Raw genomic sequence first — 22517 nt, forward strand, 5'->3', positions numbered from 1 at the left:
TCCACTCAATATTCTGTAATAACCTATATGGGAAATGAATCTGAAAAAGAATGGATATATGTGTATGTATAACGGAATCACTTTGTTGTACAGCAGAAGCTAATGCAACATTGTAAATCAACTATACTCCAACATAAGAAAAAAGAAAAAAATATAAAGCTTAGAGAACTTAGGACAGTGAATCCCCAGGTTTAGGATGGCTGTGTTTTCTAAAATGCAGGCTCCTAGTATCATCATCTTTATTTTATATTTCACATATCTTGTTATCATGCAGAAGATAAAAAATTTTTCAATGAAGCCATTTGCTTCAAGACTACTTTCTCATGGCTCTTAGCTCGTACAGTTCCTAACAGAATAGAACTTTAATTGATTAATAAGTCCACTTATTTAGGAGCAATTTTGAGCATAGGATTTTACTATCATGCTCTTTTTTTCTTGAATTTACTTAAATTATTATTAGTACTTACTTTTTTAATTAAAGGCCATACTGAGACTAACAGAGTAAATTTGAGCAGCCCCATTTTTCTCATTGAAATGCAAAGTAGAGATGTTCTAACAACCTTTACTATAAGCTGTCCTTTGTTTAAAATCTGTAAGGATAAAAAATAAATTTACTCACTCTGGGATTTTTCAAATGGATAATGATAAAAATATATTAAAACTAAAATCAATGCAATTAATCAAGAGAGTGTCATAAAATAGGAGAGTGGCATTTAAATGTACTGCATCAGTGACAAAAAAAGGTAAGACTTTTCAAGAAGTTAAAATAAGAAAAATGTTAATTGAATATAAAAATAAAATAAGTGATCTCAGTGTTTAGAAGAACTGCTAGACATATTTCTAGCATGTTTTTAAATATCTGTAGGAAATCTTAATTCTTTTTTGTATTACAACCTCTTCTACAAAATTTGAAATTATAGGATCCAATGCAAATAAGTTTTATTACATTTGAGAATTCCTGATAAAACTTTAGATCAGGTTTACATTAATCCTCACAAACTTTCCGTTTGTGGTTTATTCAATCTGTGTTATTACTGGTCTACAAGTTTTTATCTGTAATTTGGTTCACATAAATATCCAGAGGTTACCATTTACTTCAGATGTATTCTTATTCTATGTAACACGGCTCCTATTATTCTGTTATGATTCCATTCCTTTTTTGTTTGTTTTCTGACAGGTAAGTATAACTCTTCCTGATGTTAATCACATCGTAGGAGACAGTACAGACTTTGTTCCTTTCAAGGGGAGTAACTGAAGTGACTAAAGTTAAGCTGAGATAGTGAGGCAAAGCAAGAGCCAAACGAGGTAGAAAATATAAACGTAGCTAGAATCTGAGCCTTCCTCCTCTGTTCTTCCATGTTCAAAAAAGGATTTAACATATATTGATAGATTAGGGGGGACATGATCTTAGCTATGTTCATATTAGGAATAGAACAGTGGTCATGACTAAGATATAGGGGGCTCTGTTAATCTTTGACTGGAATTGAGAAGTAATGACAATAGGATACCGTCACCTTGCCAACATGTGACATTCCTAGAGGTTGAGAACTTTGTTTATAATTTTTGTAGGACCTCAAGAAAAACTATGCCTCACAAAACTATAGAATGTTTTGAGAATCCAATTTTCTTTCAGGCTGATGGGGGAGCGGTAGGTAGACAAAATTCCTACATATTATGGGCATATCTTCACTTGTCCTGAGCTGGAATGGGTCAGAGAAAGATGAAAGCATTGATCCAACCATTAAGTGAGGCCAGGAAGAATAACGGCAGTGTGAGAATATGATCCTAACTTCTCCTTTTTCATGACATTCAGGGTAGGGTGGAGTCCATAGTATTCGGAAAATTTCAATAGGAACATTGTAAAAGTCAGCAAATGCCTTGAATTAGCCTGTATTTTTGATGTTTAGAAGTAACTGATGTTAGAATTTCACGTCAATAATTTATCTTATATTGTTATTTTATATTCATTATCTTTACATGTCAAAAGCTTCCCACGGATCCTGAAGCTGTAGGAAGCAGAGTATTCTAAAGCAGATTTTATCATTTCTCTACAGGATTCTACAAACTTAAATTCAAAGACTGTATAGTAGGCTGAATAATGGCCACCCAAAGATATCAGGTCCTCATCCCTAGAACCTATAAATGTTACCTTATAAGAAAAAGGAATCTTTGCAGATGGGACTAAATTAAGGATCTTGAAAGGGAGAGATTTATTTTGGACTATCCAGGTGGACCCTGTATCAAATCACAAGTGAGAGAGGCAGAGGGGGATTTGACACACACAGAAGAGGAGAAGGTGATATAATCATGGAGGCAGAGACTGGAGTGATACAGCCACAAGGCAAGAAAGGCAAGGAATACCAACAGCTACCAGAAGCTGGAAGAGGCAAGGAAACAGTTTTTCTCCTTAGAGCCTCTGGAGGGAGTGCAGACCTGCTGATACCTTGATTTCAACCTAGTGATATTGATTTCAGATTTCTGGCCTCCAGAACGGTGAGAGAATAAATTTCTATTCTTAAAAGTCACTAAATTTGTGGTAATTTATTAAAGCAGATCAATGCCCCCTCCACCCCCTGCCACTAAAGATGTCTGCATCCTACTTCCCAGAACACATGAATATGTTATGTTACATAGCAAAGGGGAACTAAGGTTGCAGATGGAATTAAGGTTCCTAATCAGCTGACCTTAAGACAAAGAGATTATCCTTGATTGTCCAAATGAGCCCAATGTAATCATAAGGGTCCTTAAATGGAAAAAAAGGAGGCAGAAGAATCAAAACCAGATAAATTGTATCATAAGAAAGACATAACCAGCCATTGTAGGCTTTCAAGATGGAGGAAGGGATCCTGAGCCGAGGAATGCAGGTGGCCTCTAGAAGCTGCAAAAGTCAAGAAAATGGGTTCCCTCCTAAAATCTCCAGAAATGAATGCAGCCCTGCCAACATCTTGATTTAAGCTCAGTGAAACCCATTTGACTTCCAGAACTGTAAGATAATAAATAATGTTGTTTTAAGCCACTAAGTCTGTAGTAGTTTGTTATAGCAGCCATAGGAAATAACACACTATCCCATAAGAAGAAAATATATGTAAAAGTAATCTGAAACATGTGCATTTATGCTGAAAAGTATTCAAAGTATGTAACAAATAAACACATACAAAATATTAATATTTTGTCTATAACTACAATACCCCATCTACATGCCCTGATATCCTATAGTTTCCTTTTCACATCTAATGATGGCATGTATACTATCAGATACAAGTATAACTTTCATGACTATTAAACACTAAGAATTTCACTAGTCCCATGGATTTTTATTTCAAAATCAAATCTAATTTTTAATTCAAAACAAATGTTAATATTACTAGTTATAAAAACCAATTTACCCTGATAGTGTTAATTTTGTGTGTCAACTTGATTGGATCACAGGGTACCCAAATATTTGGCTAAACATTATTTCTCAGTGTGTCTGTAAGAGAATTTCCAGATGAAGCTGGCATGTGAAATGGGGAACGGTTGAGGGCCTAAATATTTCAAAAAGACAAAGGAAGGAAGAAGTCAGCCTCAGCCATTCCTGCCTTATTTCTTGAGCTGAGACATCAATCTTCTCTCTCCTGCCCTTGGCACTCCTGGCTCTCAGAAATAATGGATAAGCTGGACTTCATTAAAATTAAAAACTTCTGCTCTGTGGAAGATAATAGCAAGAGAATTAGAAGACAAGCCATAGACTAGGAGAAAATATTTGCAAAAAACACATATGGTAAAGTACTGTTATTTAAAATACACAAAGAACCCTTAAAACACAACAATAAGAAAACAAGCCACACAATTTAAAAGATGGGCCAAAGACCTTAACAGACACCTCATCAGAGAAGATACACAGATGGCAAATAAGCATGTGAAAAGATACCACATCATATGTCTTCAGGGAAATACAAATTAAAACAACGAGATACCAACACACATCTATTAGAATGGCCAAAATCCAGAACACTGACACCACTAAATGCTGGCGAGGTTGTGGAGCAACTGGAACTCTCATTCACTGCTGGTGAGACTGCAATATGGTACAACTGCTTTCTAAAACACAGTTTGGCAATTTCTTACAAAGTAAAACATACTCTTACCATAATATCTATCAATCATGCTCCTTGGTATTTTACCCAAAGGAGTTGAAAACTTTTATCCACACAAAAACCTGCACATAGATGTTTAGAGCAGCTTTATCAGTAACTGCCCAAACTGGAAAACAACCAAAATGCCCTTCAAGAGGCAAAGGGATAAATGAACAGTGGTACATCTAGACAATGGAATATTATTCAGCGCTTAAAAGAAATGAGCTACTAATCCATGAAAAGACATAGAGGAAACAAATGCGTATTACCCAGTGAAAGAAGCCAATCTGAAAAGACTACATAATATACAATTCCAACTATATGACCTTCTGGAAAAAGCAAAACTATGGGGACAATAAAAAGATCAATGGTTGCCAGGGGTGGACAGCACAGAGAAATGAATAGTCAGAGCACAGAGGATTTTTAGGGCAGTGAAAATATTCTGTATGATATTATAATGATGGTTATATGTCATTATACATCTGTCTAAAACCATAGAAAGTACACCACCAAGGGTAAACTCTAAGGTAAACTATGGACTTTAGGTGATTATGATGTGTCAATGTAGGTTCATCCTTGATAAAAAAATGTGCCATTCTGGTGAGTGATGTTAGTAATGGGGAAGGCTATGTATGTGTAGAGCTAGAGGGTACACAGGAAATCTCTGTACCTTCATCTCAGTTTTGTTTTAAACCTAAAACTGCTCTAAATTTTAAGGTCTTTAAAAAAAAGAGAGAGAGAGAAAATAAAAGTACAAGATTTATACAATTGGGTTTGTAGGAATTAGAAACAAAGATTGTCTGCTTGTGTCATGACTTAAAAAAAATTTGATGTTTCTGAAGGCTTGAGTTTGACCATTAAATTCAAATAAGCATCTAAACTTAGATACCAGGCAAAAATATTAGCTATTAGTCAAGCAAATACAATGTAGATGTAAATTTAATTATCAACATCCTGTCTCACCAGATTTTACCACCTTTTTCTGTTAAGCATGGCCAGGCAATAGAAAAATTTTCCCCACAGATATTCTAATACTTCAGTTATAACTTCCAGTTGTCTAACATTTCACAGTAATCAAACATGCAAAATACAAATATATAAATCAAAATCTGTAACCAAAATTAGTTTTCTCTAAAACTAGCTCCCATTTCTTAATTGCCACATCTCGCTTTACAAAGTGTGATCTTTCTCCTAACTAGTTTTACTGAAAATAGTATCTGCCTAATGCTTACTCATCTCTTTATTCAAAATCCCTTCTAACTAATATCAGATCTGTGGTTACTGGGCTATTTAATATTTCTTCCCTATAAATACAGAAAGGGAATGCTATCATTTCCTGTGGGTGTATTTTTTAAACAGTCAGATACATCTCCAGATTTCCTTATTGTTATTACTACTGACAGTCTTAGAGACACTGCCAAACATTTCAGTAATCTACGGCATGCTAAATACAATAGAGCCAATCCTGTTTTATAAGAAGTTTATTTTTCTAGGTAAAGAGCCACCATGTAAGGTCAACTTTTTGGTACTCAATTAGTAAGAATCATAATATGCTTTTGAAATTTCTATTAACGTACTCAATGCTCCAATGACCTATTAGATGACTTCATGTCATAATAGGTAGTCGTTTTCAATTCAGCAATTTGCTTCAACAGTGCTGTCAAAAACTAGCAAGATTGTGGGAATGATTCTAAGTGGACTCTGAGAATGTTTATTGATGCAACTGATACTACCATTAAAGTTTCTACACTTACATTGATGAGCTGGTTGGTGCACTGCAAGACAAATGCCCTTTTTAGAAAGGATCAGCAAGCACATCGATGCACATTTCATTTCTGATCCTTTCTTCCTTGGGTTATGCTAAATATGGCGGTAAAGTTGAACAAAATTTTAATAATTAGTAGCCATATTATTTTTCAAATGTCATGAGCCAGAGAGACATAGAAAATAAATTTGGCTAATAAATCACAATCACAGTAACAGATCTCATAGGCCCAAGAATCCCGCAAATGTCATCATTTAAAGAGATCAGATCATTTAATACTAAAATGTATCTATCCTCAGGCTGAATAATAACATCTGTGAAGCAGCACCCAGCAACATTATGAAGTTAAGAATATCTAATTGAGACACTAGAAGGAATTACAGCTGTTAGGCCTGAATCTTTAAGGAACCAATGACATCTAATGGCTCACAAGCAGTAGTAGGATAAGCTGACTTTTAAGAAAGTGATAAACCATGAGAGGTAAATTCCAGAGCAGTGTAGAGTAGATGCCCAGTTAATTTAAAAGGCTAATTTTCCAGAAGGCAAACGTTTATCTGGTAAGAGTGTATAGCTCTTGACTCACCTAATATTTGAATCCGAAGTACATATCTAAAGAGGATGACTCATCCCTACACCTCCCCCAGAACCCTCAATCCAACAGTAGTTCTTTATGAAATTGACATTTATGAGCCACTTATTCAATCAGAAACCAAGGTTGATCCCAAGCCCCATCCAGTCCCCGCCTCTTATAGAAAAACAAACATTTAGAGCTAGAATGCACTTGCAGAATTGCCTATTTCAATTACCTAATACCAACTGAAGTACAAAAGGGGAACGTGGCTTACTCGAAACACAGCAATTAAGTAATCAACTTAGGACTATAGAGCCAAGGCATCTGGGGTCTCAGTTTAGGGCACTTTCTACTTTATTGTCTATTTTGCTGCCTCTATTGATGAGAATAGTCACCTAGATGGAGAATCAGGAATCCAGTGGTTTTTTTTTTTTTCCATATATCACTAACTTTCAATTTGCCCTTGCACAGATTACATCTGCCTACTAAATTATAATGTTTTAAAAAGCATGATTGCAATAGTGGTTTGAAATGGATACTGACATAGTTCAACCACCGGCATACTTACCTGAACCACACAATGATGTGGTTGACACTGTAGGCTACTTTACCTCATAAATATTAAGTATTTAGGTTCAAAACTATTATGATAGCCTTTATATGGCTGATATAAAGTTTGGGAATTCTCCGTCTGGTGGTGGGAGTAGAAAATACTGTCTGGATAAAGTACTAAGGTGCCTAAAATGACTCACTGGATGCAGAATTTATGAGGGAATGCTAAGGTAGCAATTACAGATAAATGGAGTATTAAGGATCAAAGGATGTAAAACTTGGATTTATTTCTTCATTTTAAAAGAAAAGCAATTGAGACTGTATAGAGAAGGAAGCTCAGACTCAGTGAACCCTGACTACAGGGTTTATAACTACAGCTAGTTTGTAAAGCACAGAAAAACAAGGACACATGAAACGAAAATATGTTGAGAAAAGAGGAAACCTAAAAGAAAGAGTTGGGAATAATTGAACTAGCTGAAAATAAAGAATCATATAAAATGTGGTAATTAGTCACCAACTTAAAAAAATAAAAGAAAATAAGAGTCATTCTGGTTTCATGAGACATTGCCACTAGCTCTGTGAATGGAATGGAATAAGAAAACAAACATGGAGATTGAGCTTAGCCACATTGTAGCAATGTAAAGAGGATCCTTATTGAAAGCAGAGATGTGAGGAGAAACCAGAACATAAATATCCAGTTAGTCAAGGCCTGCCTAGAAAGAGATAAAGGTGGAAAAGAAGAAAAAGGAGATCATTCAAGTCAAGAGGCCTATAAAGGAAATAAAAAAGGGATTTTTGCAAATACACCAGAAATTCTAAAGAAAAAGCAGGCCAATGAATATTTAAATAGGAAAAGAAAAAAACTAAACTGACTAATCTCCCTTTCATAAATTGCCTATATCAAACTATAGATTGGTGTTCTTAAATATTAAGCACGAATATTATGATATAATACAACTTTCACCATATTCAGATACAGACATTATGTATATGCTGAAAATTCTTGAATATAAAATAACCTGAAACATCTTTTTCCCCCAAAAAAAACAAAGTCGGGGGAAGAAAGAAGTTTACCTAATGAACTTAAATGAAAAGAAGCAAACAATTTTAAGAAAGCAATGAAACCAAAATAGGACTAGACCAACCACAAATGGGGAAATCCAAAAACAATAAAAAGAGCATAATTTTAAAATATTGGAATGGTTATGAATTTGGGCAAGTTATTGCTAGACAATATTCAATCCATAAGGATATTAGAGCATAAAACTGAATAGTCATATATGCAGATAATAATGGGCAGAGTTAGTCTACTTATATGGTCGTAAAGAAAAAAATGCCTTTTTAAATGTAAAATTTTAACAGTAAAATGAAAATACATATGAAAAGAAAACTTAAAATGTGTACCTCATAGCAAGAAGTGCTGCTTTTATTATAATCTAGCTTTGGTAAAAATTTTTTATGGACTGATACTTGAGAACTAGAATTCAACACTGGTTCTTCCATTTTTTTTAAATTGAAGTATAGTTGATCTACAATATTATATTAGTTTCAGGTGTACAACATAGTAATTCAATATTTTTATAGATTTTACTCCATTTAAAGGTATAAAATATTGGCCACATTCCCTGTGCTGTACAGTATATCCTTGTAGCTTATTTTATACATCGTAGTTTGTACCTCTTAATCCCCTACCCCTGTCTTGACCTTCCTCTCTTCCCTCTCCCCACTGGTAACCACTAGCTTGTTCTCTATATCTGTGAGTCTTCTTCTACTTTGCTATATTCACTAGTTTGTTTTATTGTTTAGATTCCACATACAAGTGATACCATACAGTACGTGTCTTTCTCTGTATGATGTATTCCATTAAGCATAATACCCTCCAGGTCTATCCATGTTGTTGCAAATGGCAAAATTTCATTCTTTTTTATGGCTGAGTAGTATTCCATTATGAGTGAGCATGTGTATGTGCATGTGTGTGTGTGTACATCTTCTTTACCCATTCGTTTGTTGATGGACATTTAGGTGGCTTCCATATCTTGGCTATTGTAAATAATGCTGCTATGCACATTGGGATGCATGTATCTTTTCAAATTAGTGTTTTCATTTTCTTCTGATATATACACAGGAGTGGAATTGCTGGATCATATGGTAGTTCTATTTTTAGTTTTTGAGAAACCCCCATACTGTTTTTCATAGTGGCTATACCAATTTACATTCCTGCCAACAGTGTACTAGGGTCCACTTTTCTCCACATCCTTTCAAACATTTGTTATTTGTGGCCTTTCTATGATAGCCATTCTGACAGGTGTGAGGCAATATCTCATTAAGGTTTTGATTTGCGTTTCTCTGATGATTACCGATGTTGAACATTTTTCATGTGCCCCTTGGCCATCAGTATGACTTCTTTGGAAAAATGTGTATTCAGATCTCCTGCCCATTTTTAATCAGTTGGTTTTTTTTTTTTTATATTGACTTGTATGAGTTTTTTATCTATTTTGGATATTAACCCCTTATCAGTCATATCATTAGCAAATATTTTCTCCCATTCAGTAGGTTGCATTTTCATTTTCTCGATGGTTTCCTTTGCTGTGCAAAAGCTTTTAAGTTTAATTAGGTCCCATTTGTTCATTTTTGTTTTTGTTCCCTTTGCCTTAGGAAACAGATCCAAAAAAATAAGGCTACAATTTATGTCAAAGAGGTTTCTGCCTATGTTTTCCTCTAGGAGTTTTATGGTTTCTGGTCTTACATTTAGGTCTTTTATCCATTTTGATTTTATTTCTGTATATGGTGTTTGAGAATGTTCTAATCTCATTGTTTTAAATGTAGCTGTCCTGTTTTCCCAACACCATTTATTGAAGAGGCTGTCTTTTCCCCATTGTATATTCTTGCCTCTTTTGTTGTAGATTAATGGACCATAAGTGCATTGATTTATTTCTGGGCTCTCTATTCTGTTCCATTGACCTATGGGTCTGTTTTTGGGCCAGGACAATACTGTTTTGATTACTGTAGCTTTGTAGTATAGTCTGAAGTCAGGGAGCATACCTCCAGCTTTGTTCTTTTTGCTTGTGATTGCTTTGGCTATTTGGGGTCTTTTGTGGTTCCATATAAATTTTAGGATTATTTGTTCTAGTTTTGTGAAAAATGTCATAAGTATTTTGATAGGAATTGCATTAAATCTGTAGATTACTTGGGTAATATGGACATTCTAGCAATATTAATTCTCCCAATCCATGAACATGGGACATCTTTCCATTTCTTTGTATCTTCTTCAACTTCCTTCATCAATGTTTTAGAGTTTTCAGAGTATAGGCCTTTCACCTCTTTGGTTACGTTTGCTCCTGGTATTTTATTCTTTTTGATGAGGTTTTAAGCAAGATTATTTTCTTGGTTATTGCATTTTTTAAAAGTTAACCTTTAGATCCCCCAAAAGGGATAAATGACCTTTATTATTCTAGCATACTTGGCTATAATTTTTTCACAAAATACTTAGTTTTGGATATATTTTCCTTAAAATATGCACAGATAAGTGAAAGATCCTATTCCAGACTTGGAAAAGAAGAATGTTTAGAGCTCAATCTCTCTTTGTCTCTCTCTTTCTCTCTCTCTCAAACACACACACACACACACACACACACACACACACGAGTCCTCTTTTATTGCATGTCAAATAAAATATACACAATTTGGTCAAAGCTCTGGAGATCCAGGGTCAGTACAAATTTAGCCCAATCCTCTAATCCCTTGAGATGTACAGTGTTGCACATGAATCATTGATGTTCAGATGTCCCTACAAGTCATTCAACTGGCAAAGAAAGACATATGAAATTGTCTTCAGCATACAGAGCTCTCTAGGACCAGACATCAGATGAATACATTTTACAAGTATTTTCAATAACAAGTTATACAATAAAATGTTTTCTTTTTATTTAACCCCTAGCTTTCCCAGGAACTCAAAGTAAACAAAATGTCTAGCCCTGAATACTCCAGGCAATTGAGGCTTTAAAACGTTTAGTAAACATGCATAACTGTCAGTGGAAGTGTTGACCAAATAAAGACAAGGAGGCCACATTTATTTGTAAAGGTTAAACAGAAGGCCACATTTATTTGTAAAGGTTAAACCAAAAGGAGTAATGATGTGAAACTGTACAAAGACATTTCCAAAACAGCTTATATGTGCGTTTTGTGTGAACAGTCTCTAAGAAGTCAAAAAATCCTCATTGCTTAGCCATTTAAAAATCAGAGCATATAAAGGTAGACTTAAAATGCTCAATTATGCATCTGATTTTTTTTTTCCTGAACAATTAATATGGATTTTACACTAATCCACTGGTGGAGAATTCTTAGTTTAAAAAAAATACAGTTCACAATTAGCATCATGAAACCTACTAAAGACACCAATATTATCAGGAAAATATTGTCAAGAATTCTTGATTGATTAAACTGCATTTGACCATTTTTTTGGTAGATGCAAAATACAAGGTGCTAAAACAGCTAATACTGTTTTACAGACTACACACAAATAACAATACCTTCCTTAAAATTTAGCAAGAACTCAGATATTTTCTACTTATTTTAGATCAGTAGAAATGATTGTTGTAATACTGATTGCCTTATGAAGCAGATATGATGGCCTTAAATACAACATATTTCAGGAAGTCCATTAACTTCTAAAGCATAAATGTCCCCACGTATGTTTTAGAATCCAAGGCAGTTCCATAGAGTTTTAGTAAAAAAGTCCTTAATCCAGAAGACCTTACCAGTTTTAACCAGTTTGTGCCAGTTACTTTAAAAGAGGAAGCTGTAAGGGACTTCCCTGGAGGTCCCGTAGTTATGACACTGAGCTCCCAATGCAGGGGGCACGGGTTTGATCCCTGGTCAGGGAACTAAGATACTGCATGCCACGCAGCCAGAAAAAAAAAAAAAAAAGCTGTGACTGTTTTTTAAGATCAACATTAGGGGGACTTCCCTGGTAGTCCAGTGGTTAAGATTCCACCCTTCCACTAAAGGGGGTGGGGGTCTGATCCCTGGTTGGGGAACTAAGATCCCACATGCTGCACAGCATAGCCAAAAAGAAAAATGCAGGAGGGGCATCTGAAGTGCTGATAAAAATATGTTTCCTCATCAGGTGATGGTTCAGGGAGTTTTTCAGCTTGTGAAAATTTATTGAACTGTATCTCTATATTTGTACTCTTCTTTATATACTATATATTATATTCTAATAAAATGCTTTAAAAAAAGAACATCAACATTTCATAACAATGCATTGTATTTTGTTCTTTGCTTATCCAATTTATTCCATTTTGAATAAGAGCTTTTTAAAAGGATGTTGGACAAGGAAAAAGGCAGTTTGAATTCCTTAAACCTTGTTTATATTCAATATCCCTTGCTAATACAAATAATAGTTTACATAATTTTGACATACTGTTTTTGTTTGCTTATTTATTTACATTAGAGCAGATGCTCACACTTAACTCATTAAAGGTTTCAGGTTGACCAGATTTATCTGTGTATTTTTTAAACGAATAATAAATCACTTTACTGATGGCTCAATCAATTTTTGCCATTTATTATTCCATTTTATCACCTACTTAATTTTCTAAATCAATCGTTTCTTGTGAAAAGCTTGTCCTCTTCCCCTTCTGTGTCACAGTGTCATGCTATACATTTTGATCCCTAGGGAGTAAGGACAGAGCCAGAATCTGGAAGTAGATACAGGGCACAACAGAAAAAGCAGAGACACTACTTGGTCGCATATTGGGGTGGGAAAGGTGGTATATCATAATGACCATAACTTCATTTAAAGAGAAATCTTCCTCATAATTATTAATTCCAAAGTTGTGCCATTTTTTAAAAAGTTAATAAGACTGTCATTTAGTAATATAATTTATAAATTGGAGCTGGGCGCATGATCTCATATCTAAAATCCATGACTACATTTATGATTCATTCAATTTTCTTATGCAAAAGTAAAGCTATTGTTCCAGAAATAATCTAACCTCTTTCTGACAATTTATTTCCACATTTCAATGTTCAAAGTTTGTTTGGAAGTTTAAAAAATCATTCCAATACTTATTTGTTGTTTAAATTAAATTAAATCTAATAATATAGTATGATTTCTAACACCCATTTGTAATTTTTATTATATTCATTCATTCCATTAAGTATTCATTTTAGCATCTACCGTATGCCAGACTCTGATCCATCTGTACTTTTCAAATTTTAATATACATATGCATGAGCTCTAAAATGCAGATTCTGATTCAGTGTGTCTGGACTAGGGCCCCAGATTCTGCATTGCTAACAAATCAGATTATACCAACTGTACTTTGAGTAGCAAGGGTCTAATCCATAGTCTAACTTGAAAAGGATGAAGAAAGCCACTTCTCAATAATTCCATCCTATAACAATTTGTGATCTGACATGGTAGACTGCAGTCAAGAAAGGATTGTAGTAGTTTTAAAATTGCAACAAAAGCTAAGGAATTTAACATGACCCAGTACACAAAAGACAACACTATCAGAACACAACGACTAGTGCCAAAGTCAGAGAGAAAAATATGATACAGAGAGCATTCTATACTTCAAGGATTAATAACTTATTGCTAGTTGAGATAACTTATTGCTGTAGCAGGAAGTTTAAAAATTTAAGGAGAGAAGGAGGGAGCTTGGCTGATCTTGAAGGCAATCAATAAATACTTGTTGAAGAACCACATATCTCATGGCACTGTATTCTCAGGCTAAAAGGGAATCTCTCTGGTCACCTCTAGCTGTTGACTTAATGAGAACTGTGCTGTATTCCCATGATTAGGAAAAAAATGCCATAAGATCAACTAAGGAATATTTTCCCAAGTGAACAGAGAACACAAGTAGAAAAGTAAAACCAACTTTGCTGTAGCAAATTTTGGAAAACAGGAGTACAACACCCCTCTCCTCTGTTTCCAAAGGCGTCACCGTGGATTTTTGGGTATGGAGTAAAAGGAATTAGACATACAAAGAGGAATGTGTTCCAAGAAGAGTAACACACACACGTTTATTTTCTGTGGGTTTACATTTACTTTTATGTGGATCTAATTGAATATTCATTTGAATCATTTCATTATGAGTACCATTTAAGGAACTGGCATTAACACTTGAATTATGCTCTTGGATAATTAGTTTGTTCTCATATAAGATGACCTGACTTTCAATCAGAAATCACAGCAAAGGAAAAATAAGGTATATATTATCTTTGTCATCATGATAAAAATTTTCACTTCTCCTAAACTAGTTCAGAGAATATGTCTGTTTATTCGAAACTAAACACAGACTCACTACTCTGCTCCTTTGCCAAAGCCTCAGCTCAGACCACCAAAGTCTACCATTTAACTTTCATCTCTGTTTTCATTTTTGAATATCACAGGGCACAAGCCATTTGTCTTGGGAAAAATCAGAAGCATCTAGATGAAGCCAAGAATTTTTATATCATCATTCCCTATAATGTATGCAGCTAAGCTGAAATTGGTCTGCTGTATTTCCTGATTGCCTCAATTTAAGGTAATTTGTGTTGAACTGTGATTCACGAGTTGTTGAAAACTAATCAATATACAGCTTAGTTTCAAACAAAAATTTAAAACAAAGCCATTTATGATAAATAACTGAAATATAAAGGCTAAGATTTCCATTGCATCGTATTATTTCAATTCGAATGATCCTTTGTGACTGATTTGCAGGTGGTAATGACTTGCAGATTAAGTTGTCAGGAAACTGGGCTGTTGGGACCCAGTGACCAAGCTTTCACACAGCTTACAATGAACACTGGTCATTAAGAGGCTTCAGACTTTATTGCTTATGTCCAGGGTGAGAATGCTTTTTTGCAGCCTTCTTCAAAGAACAGCACTAATGAATATTGTCAGTCTACCATTTCGTAGTTAGAGAACAAGAGGTTAACATCTCTGCCTCAACACTAATTGACTGGTTGAAGTGCTTGACCAGGGAATTATTTCTTTCCCTTTTCAGTATCTTCTCAGTAAAACAGATTACTTCCTTTTAACACCAACTCCACTTAACACCATAGTCATGCTCTGTTAGAAATGAAACCCAATAGAAAATTTCGATTTACATAAAGATGGTACACCTCTGGGGTCAATTAATCTTTGAACTTCACGCAGAGGTCATAAATGTGTAAGATGATTCAAGGGAGCCAAGAGTCTTTGAAGAACTGACCAAAAAAAGAGAAGATAATCTAGTCTAAAAGAATAAACAATGTGGTCACTCAGATGCTACTTGTAGATTCTACAGCAGCTGACACATTTCTTTTCTAAATAACTTCAATCTAGGAATAGCTACAGCTTTCACTGACAAGCTTTTCCTAAGTGCATGATTTACCAAACAGGAAATTTATCATGTGTATGTTTCAGCTTGGAGGACTGATGTATCCTTCTTGCTGCACCTAAATGTAAATGTTCACACATGAAAGCAACAAGTGGAGATGAGGAAAATGTCGAATGAAAAAAGAATTGCACAACGTAAAAGTTGAGAGTTATGTTTTAGTCGGCGACATTCTGAGGACTTCAAGCCTGGGACACAGCATATCAGATAACGCTGAGAAACTGTTCTGAAGAGGCAAGGTGGCAGCGGTGGGTGGGGGTGGGGGGGCAGGCCAGGATATATAGGAGGTTTTGCAACAAAAGACCAGGTAATCGGAACATAAAAAGATTACTGTTAATAAATGATCCAGATATCTCAAGTTAAGGAATTTAGCACTTTTCTACCTATAGGAAGATGCAAGAGCCTGGGCTCACTGAAATCATTCCTTTGTTATGCACCTCAGCTATCTGGGGCCAGCATCCTGTGCTTTCCCATCCTGAGTCTTTTCAGGGTACACCATCGAGGGTAGCTACAGTCTGATGACTGCTACATGGCAGGCATTCTTTGTTTCCTTCCTGAGTTCCCTCAGGGCTCACCATCTGGGCGGCTATAATGTGGTAGCTTGACGGCTGCAACATCCTTTGTTTACTGATATGGCAGGCAATATTTTAGTTCACAAAAGGGAGAGGGGACAGGGAAATAACCATTGTTGAGCAGGATCTACTAAGTGCATCCTACTTTATGTGCTTTACCTACTTTAACTTTCACTAGCACCCTGCAATTATAATTATTATTCACATACATCCCTCAGGTGGTTTTGAAGTTATACAGCCATTAAATACTAACACCGTGGTCAAATCCAGCTCTGTTCCATTTGGCTCAACCATTACTTCCTTCAGAAACTCTTCCTTAACACCATAATGCCTGCTACTACTGCGGTTGTTTTTCAGAAATCCTCCTAGGTGTTAAAGTACTTTGTGCCTCTTTCTGTGTTTCCAGGTTGTTTTTTAATTGTCTGTTTATACATGTTTCTCCCACACTAGACTTGTACTCTGGGAGAGCAAGGCTATGTCTTATGTTTATCCCTTAGTGGGTCTAGCACAGTGTCTGACACACATCAGTCTCTCAGGAAATACTTGTTGAATGATGACCAAAATGACTTCAAAATCTATGAACATTAAGCTATCTCCTAACCCCACCGTATCAGAAGTCATCTCTTCCTTTTCTTATCTTGTCAAATAGTTTGTCATCTCTGAAGGCATTTACTGCTTCTGGCCTAGTAGTATAGTTATTTTGCATTTTTCATGTTTTCTCTACCATAACATAAACTCTTTGAGTATTGTTCATGTTCCCTTAGCAATCATCCACAGTGGCTCACTAATGATAACCTTCATACATATGTTGACTGAACACCTTCTCTGTCCTACCTACTTTGTTAGGTACTGGGTAGGGGCAACTCAAAGTCAAATACAACATGGTCCTTCCTCTCAAGGGGATCGTAGTCTAGTCCACAATAGTCTATTTACAATAGAGTGTGAAAAATAAATGACTGACGCATGAGCAAAGTGTTATAGAAGCATACAGAATGAGTGTGTCTGCTTTTACAGAGGAGATAATATCTAAGTGAAGGCTTAGGGCATCAGGTGATAATGCATGAAAAGCACTTTGCACATCATGTGATAAATGCTTAATATAATGGTAGTTGTTATTATTAAGAACAAATGTACAAATATGAAATTCCACAGGCACACCTGGAGTGGAGTGAATAAACCAGTTCTGTTAAAATGGCAGGTTCATATATAAGTATAAATGAAAAAATCTGGAATGGTTGGTAAAGGCTAGTTTATGACGGTTTTGAATGTCAGGCTAAGGAATTTAGATTCTATTAGAAAATGTTTTACTAAAAATGCTCCATCTCCAGTTAAAATCCATTTATGGATTTACTACTTCAAGCCTCAGTAGTAAAAGAGATACAATTTGAGAAAGGAAAGTAAGTGATTTCAAATATACAGTAATATTGCAGTGCAGTAGTGTAGGTTATTCTGGTTGCCTTACTCACAAGTTTTATGAAATTATTCAATAGACACATTTTAAGACTTCCTCCTTGCTTTACTCTACAAAATGTTTGTAAACTCTGTCCATTTTTACCTGTTTTCTGCTAGTCTGAGGGATTTCTTTATCTGGTTAATATGGTACTGTAAACTGATGATAATTCCTTCTCAAGCACTTAAGACATCAACACAAGACTCATATGATTCTCCAAGCACCATTAAATTAAACCCCTAACAGCACTATAAAGCGTTAGTAGCACATGTAATTATAAGTCTTTGGTGATTATCAGTGGGACACAATCTTAAAATGGCCAACTACCCAAGTGATGGCTCTACTATCCCATCCACTCAAGACAGGAAAATGACTAAGGTGATGTATAGCTAAGTATGTCACTTTCTACACTGCTGAAACTAGAGAGAGAGTATGCTAGAGATTGTCAGTGGTGTTCAATACAGTATATACTGATTAGACATGCGGTAGCATAAAATCTAAGACAGTAAGAAATATACTTCTGGACCTAAGCTGTTAAATTCTGATCAGCAGAATACAAAGTTTATATTAAAAAAATCCCAGTATTTCATGACAAATATTTGCAAGGGGAATAGATAAACTTCTGCAGAATAGTGTGATTTTAAGTTCCTTTGCTGATTGATTTAAAGTCTAGTTTATTTCTAATTCCACAAGATGAGGACGTTTGACTTGAAATTAAATCACAAAAAGCTCTAATATAGAAGTCATGTTATACAGTAATATATTAGGCTTGACAACTAGTATGTGCTGATTTACCAACACTGCTGACATTTGGCATTAACTTTCATTTCTAGACATCTCTGATGAGAATCTGAATCACATATTCATTATATGAACTCTGAGTAATCAAATGGACGGTTATCAAAATACATGTGGTGATCTATATGTGAGGTTATATAGTTATACACATCATATTTATATTCAATTAACCTGCATCTCACATAATGTAAAATGGACCATCAAGCTTTGAAGAGGAAAAAAGTCATTTCTTTGAGTTCATTTTTCTGCTATCAAGGGTTTACCTCAATTGTTATAATAATGAAGTAGTTAAATAGTGAATGATTTTTTTTTTTTGACTAAATGAAAATCTTTCAGTTCTTAGAACTCAGCTTTTCACTGTACTGATACTCATCTAAACATGTATTGGCATAAATTTACTGTCAATAACAAACTAAAAGGTCATCTAACATGCATTATGACTTACGACTGCCAGTAGACAAAATTAGTAAACTGTTCTTCAACAGGAATTTAATGGATAAAGGGGTGGGAGTTGTGTAAGATTGATTGGGAAGTGACTACAGGGGGGACCTGAAGTGACTTGCTGGGCAAAGAGAAAGAGAAGGGTTAAAAACAACCAATATCACTGAAACAACACAACAGAGAGAGGAAAGATGGCTGCAGATGAAAGAAGAAAAAGAGGTAGCACAAGTTTGTGTCCACACACATAAACACACACACCAATAATTTCTTCTCTTTCTTTCTATTAAGACATAACATGTGAGCTAAATATTTCATTGTGGCTTAAAAAAAGAGGAAGACAATTGAGGGCATACTAGATATGGTAGAGTAGCTAGCAGTATTGGGCAAGACTGGAGGTGATATCCAAATCTAAGTTCCAAGATAAAGGAAATGTGAAGGAGGTCAGTGGAGAAAATGACTTCAAGGAGATTCCCTACATCCTTTGGCCACTGAAAAGGAAATACTGCATGACATCTAGTTATGGGCAGAAGGTTCAGAATCAAATAAGCATCAGTAGAAATCCAAGCTTTATCTTTTATTGATTCTATGGCCTTGGATTAAGTAAAGTCTCAGTTTCTTCATCAGTAAACCAGTGGTATCTATTTTACACACTACCACATCCTTAGTAATTGATCAATAAGTAGAAGCTAAAAATGTTGTGAGTGAAACTGAAGGACATGCACAAGCGAATTTTTCCTCCAGAAGTTATGCCCTAGTAGCCGAGTCCCTATACCAATCACTTTGAGGTAACTAAGCTAACACTTTCAAGTATTTCTGAATGTGTTGGAAGGGGAAAATGCATGAGCACTCTTCCATAATCTAATTTTCTGGGAAACTCATGGAAATGGAAAGTGCAACTGACATAGGTTCAAATACAGAGAATCTGCAACAAAAATTAGCAGTAAGCTGAATCCACACAAGTTTTATGTAACTCCATCCAAAAACTTTACATCATCTTTATGTAGCAGCAGAGAAACTACGAATAGTGGATATACAAATTAAACACACACACACACACACACACACACACACACACACACCTTGGATTGGTTCTTATATGAAGAAAACTGTGGTCCAAAATACACTTGCTCGTTTCATAAAGAAAAAAATTATTTGGTGTTCTGTAAATTTAGTGTAAGTGTCAAAAAACTAACAGGGAATTTATTGGCAAACATAATGTTAAAGAACACCTCTTTCACAAAACAAAACAAAATCTCACCAATAACAAAATTCTAGGCACTCTCTTTAACTTTAGAAACAAACAAAAGTATCTATGTACTATTTTAAGTCTTGCTTAAAATAGTAAGAAATGAAATGAAATAAGGGGAATAAATGTTGGTAGGAAAGAAAAGAGTATGTCATTCACTGATAACACAATAATATACCTAGAAAATCAAATAACTTAGTTTTTCAACAGTATCAGAAATAATGCAATAATTTTTAAAAGTGGTCATGTTTCTGGTTCTATAAGTAAGGACCTTAGAAGTCACAGCTATGTACCAACAAGCAAAAAGCTGAACAGGCTGAAAGATCAACAATTCTTGGATCCATAGGAGAGAGGAGGAAACAGGGCAAACCACTGCCCTCAAGACAAGAGAGACAGGCAAATAAAAGGACTCTCAGTCTACCAGAACGGAGACTAACCTGTGGAAACAGCCTTGAGAACCAGTGCCCAGGAAGGAAAACAGGAAATGTAATTGACAAATTGCTGGAGGATTAGTATGGACAACTCTGAGACTTAAAAACTCCAGAGGGACCCAGTCATAGGGGACTCCACAATATTGTGAGATATAACTCCAGGAGCTCAATTGGATTCCCACAGTAAATATCAGAGAAAAATCCCCTCAGGCTTTCAGCAGTGGGAATGGAAAAGGAACCGTTTTGAAATATTTTAGAGCTCTCTGTTCTTCTTAGTAAGGCCTGCCCTCAGAAGAAACTAGTTAACCAGAGCCTAACCTGCTGGGTATTATCAGAACCTAACTGACCTGGGAGAAAAGAAACACCCAACTCTAGCCAGCTATAGCCTCCCACATGGGAGAAGGAAAATACCCAATTCCAGGCCACTCTAGCAATCCTCTCCCTCTTAAGGGGGGAGAAAAAACAGAAATAGTGGTGAAGTTCACAGTCCAGAGGCATTAGCTCACTAAAAGACTAAGTCCTAATCATAGGGCTATAGGACCTTCCTCTATCACCACCAGCAGCTCCTTTTAGCCTATACTTTATTTCCGACTATCAAGAAAAAGTTACAAGGCATACCAAAAAGCAAAAAATAAAAATCATGAAGAGACAGAGCAAGCGTCAAAACCAGACATGGCAGTGACGTTGGAATTATCAGACCAAATATTTAAAACAAGTAAAAAAAAAAAGTATAAATGATATACTAAGAAAGGAGAGAAGATTGAATCTTATGAAATCCTCAATTAATACAACAAAAGACAGAAAAAAAGTGGAAGATAAAATTAGGAACAAAGAATAAGGGAAACAAATAGAAAGCAGTAATGAATATGGTAGATATTAATCCAAATGTATCAATAATCACTTTGAATGTCAGTGGTCTAAATGCACGAATTAAATGACAGTACTGTAAGAGTGGATCAAAAAACACAATGCAAAACATGTCATCTACAATAAGCCCACTTTAAATATAAAGACACATATATTCAATAGATTAAAGGGAAATGAGTGGAGAAAAATATACCATGCTAACATTAATCAAAAGAAAGCAGGAGTAGCTATATTAATTTCAGACAGAGTAGACTTCAAACAAAGCAAAGTTATCAGGGATAAAGGTCATTACATAGTGAGAAAGGGGTCAAGTTATCCAATAAGACATAAAAATTCTTAATATGTATGTGCCTAACAACAGAGCATCAAACTATTTGAGGCAAAAACTGATAGAACAGCAGGGAGAAAGAGATGACTCCACTGTCATAATTGGAAAGTCAACATCCCTCTCTCAGAAATGGACAGATCCAGTGGACAGAAAATCAGTAAGTACATAGTTGAACTCAACAACACCACCAACCAACTGGATATAATTGACATTTATAGACTACTCCATCCAGCAACAGCAGAATATAAATTTTTCTGAAGCTCACATGGGATATGCGCTAAAATAGACCACATTCTGGGTCATAAAACACAGCTGAACAAATTTAAAAGAAGATAAATCATACAATGTCTGCCCTCACACCACAGTGGAATTAAACTAGAAATCATTAGCAAAAATATAACTGGAAAAGCCCCAAATATGTCAAGATTAAACAACACACTTTGGAATAACATATAGTTCAGAGAAGAAATCTCAATGGAAATTTTAAGATATTCTGAACTAAATGAAAATGAAAATACAACATCAAAATTTGTAGGATGCAGTGAAAGCACTATTTAGAGGGAATTGTATAGCACTGAATACATACATTAGAAAAGAAGAAAGGTCTCAAATCAATAATCTGTTTCCACTAGAAGACAAGCAAGTTAAATCCAAAGCAAGCAGAAGAAAAGAAATAAGAAGAATCAGAGCAGAAATCAATGAAATTGAAAACAGAAAAACAATGGAAAAAAAATCAACAGAACCAAAAATTGGTTCTTTGGAAAGATCAATAAATCAATAAGCCTTTAGCCAGGCTAAGAAAAGAGATAAGACACAAATTCCAATATCAGAAATGAAACAGAGGATTAACTACAGATTCCATGGACATCAAAAGGATAATAAAAGAATAGTTCAAACAACTCTATGCCCACAACTTTGATAACCTAGATGAAATTTAGTAATTCTATGAAAGATACAATCTTCCAAAACTCACACAAAAACAGATGATCAGACTAAGCCTATATCCATTAATAAA

The sequence above is a fragment of the Eschrichtius robustus genome, chromosome X (genome assembly GCF_028021215.1).
Source record: "Eschrichtius robustus isolate mEscRob2 chromosome X, mEscRob2.pri, whole genome shotgun sequence".
NCBI classification, from domain to species: domain Eukaryota; kingdom Metazoa; phylum Chordata; class Mammalia; order Artiodactyla; family Eschrichtiidae; genus Eschrichtius; species Eschrichtius robustus.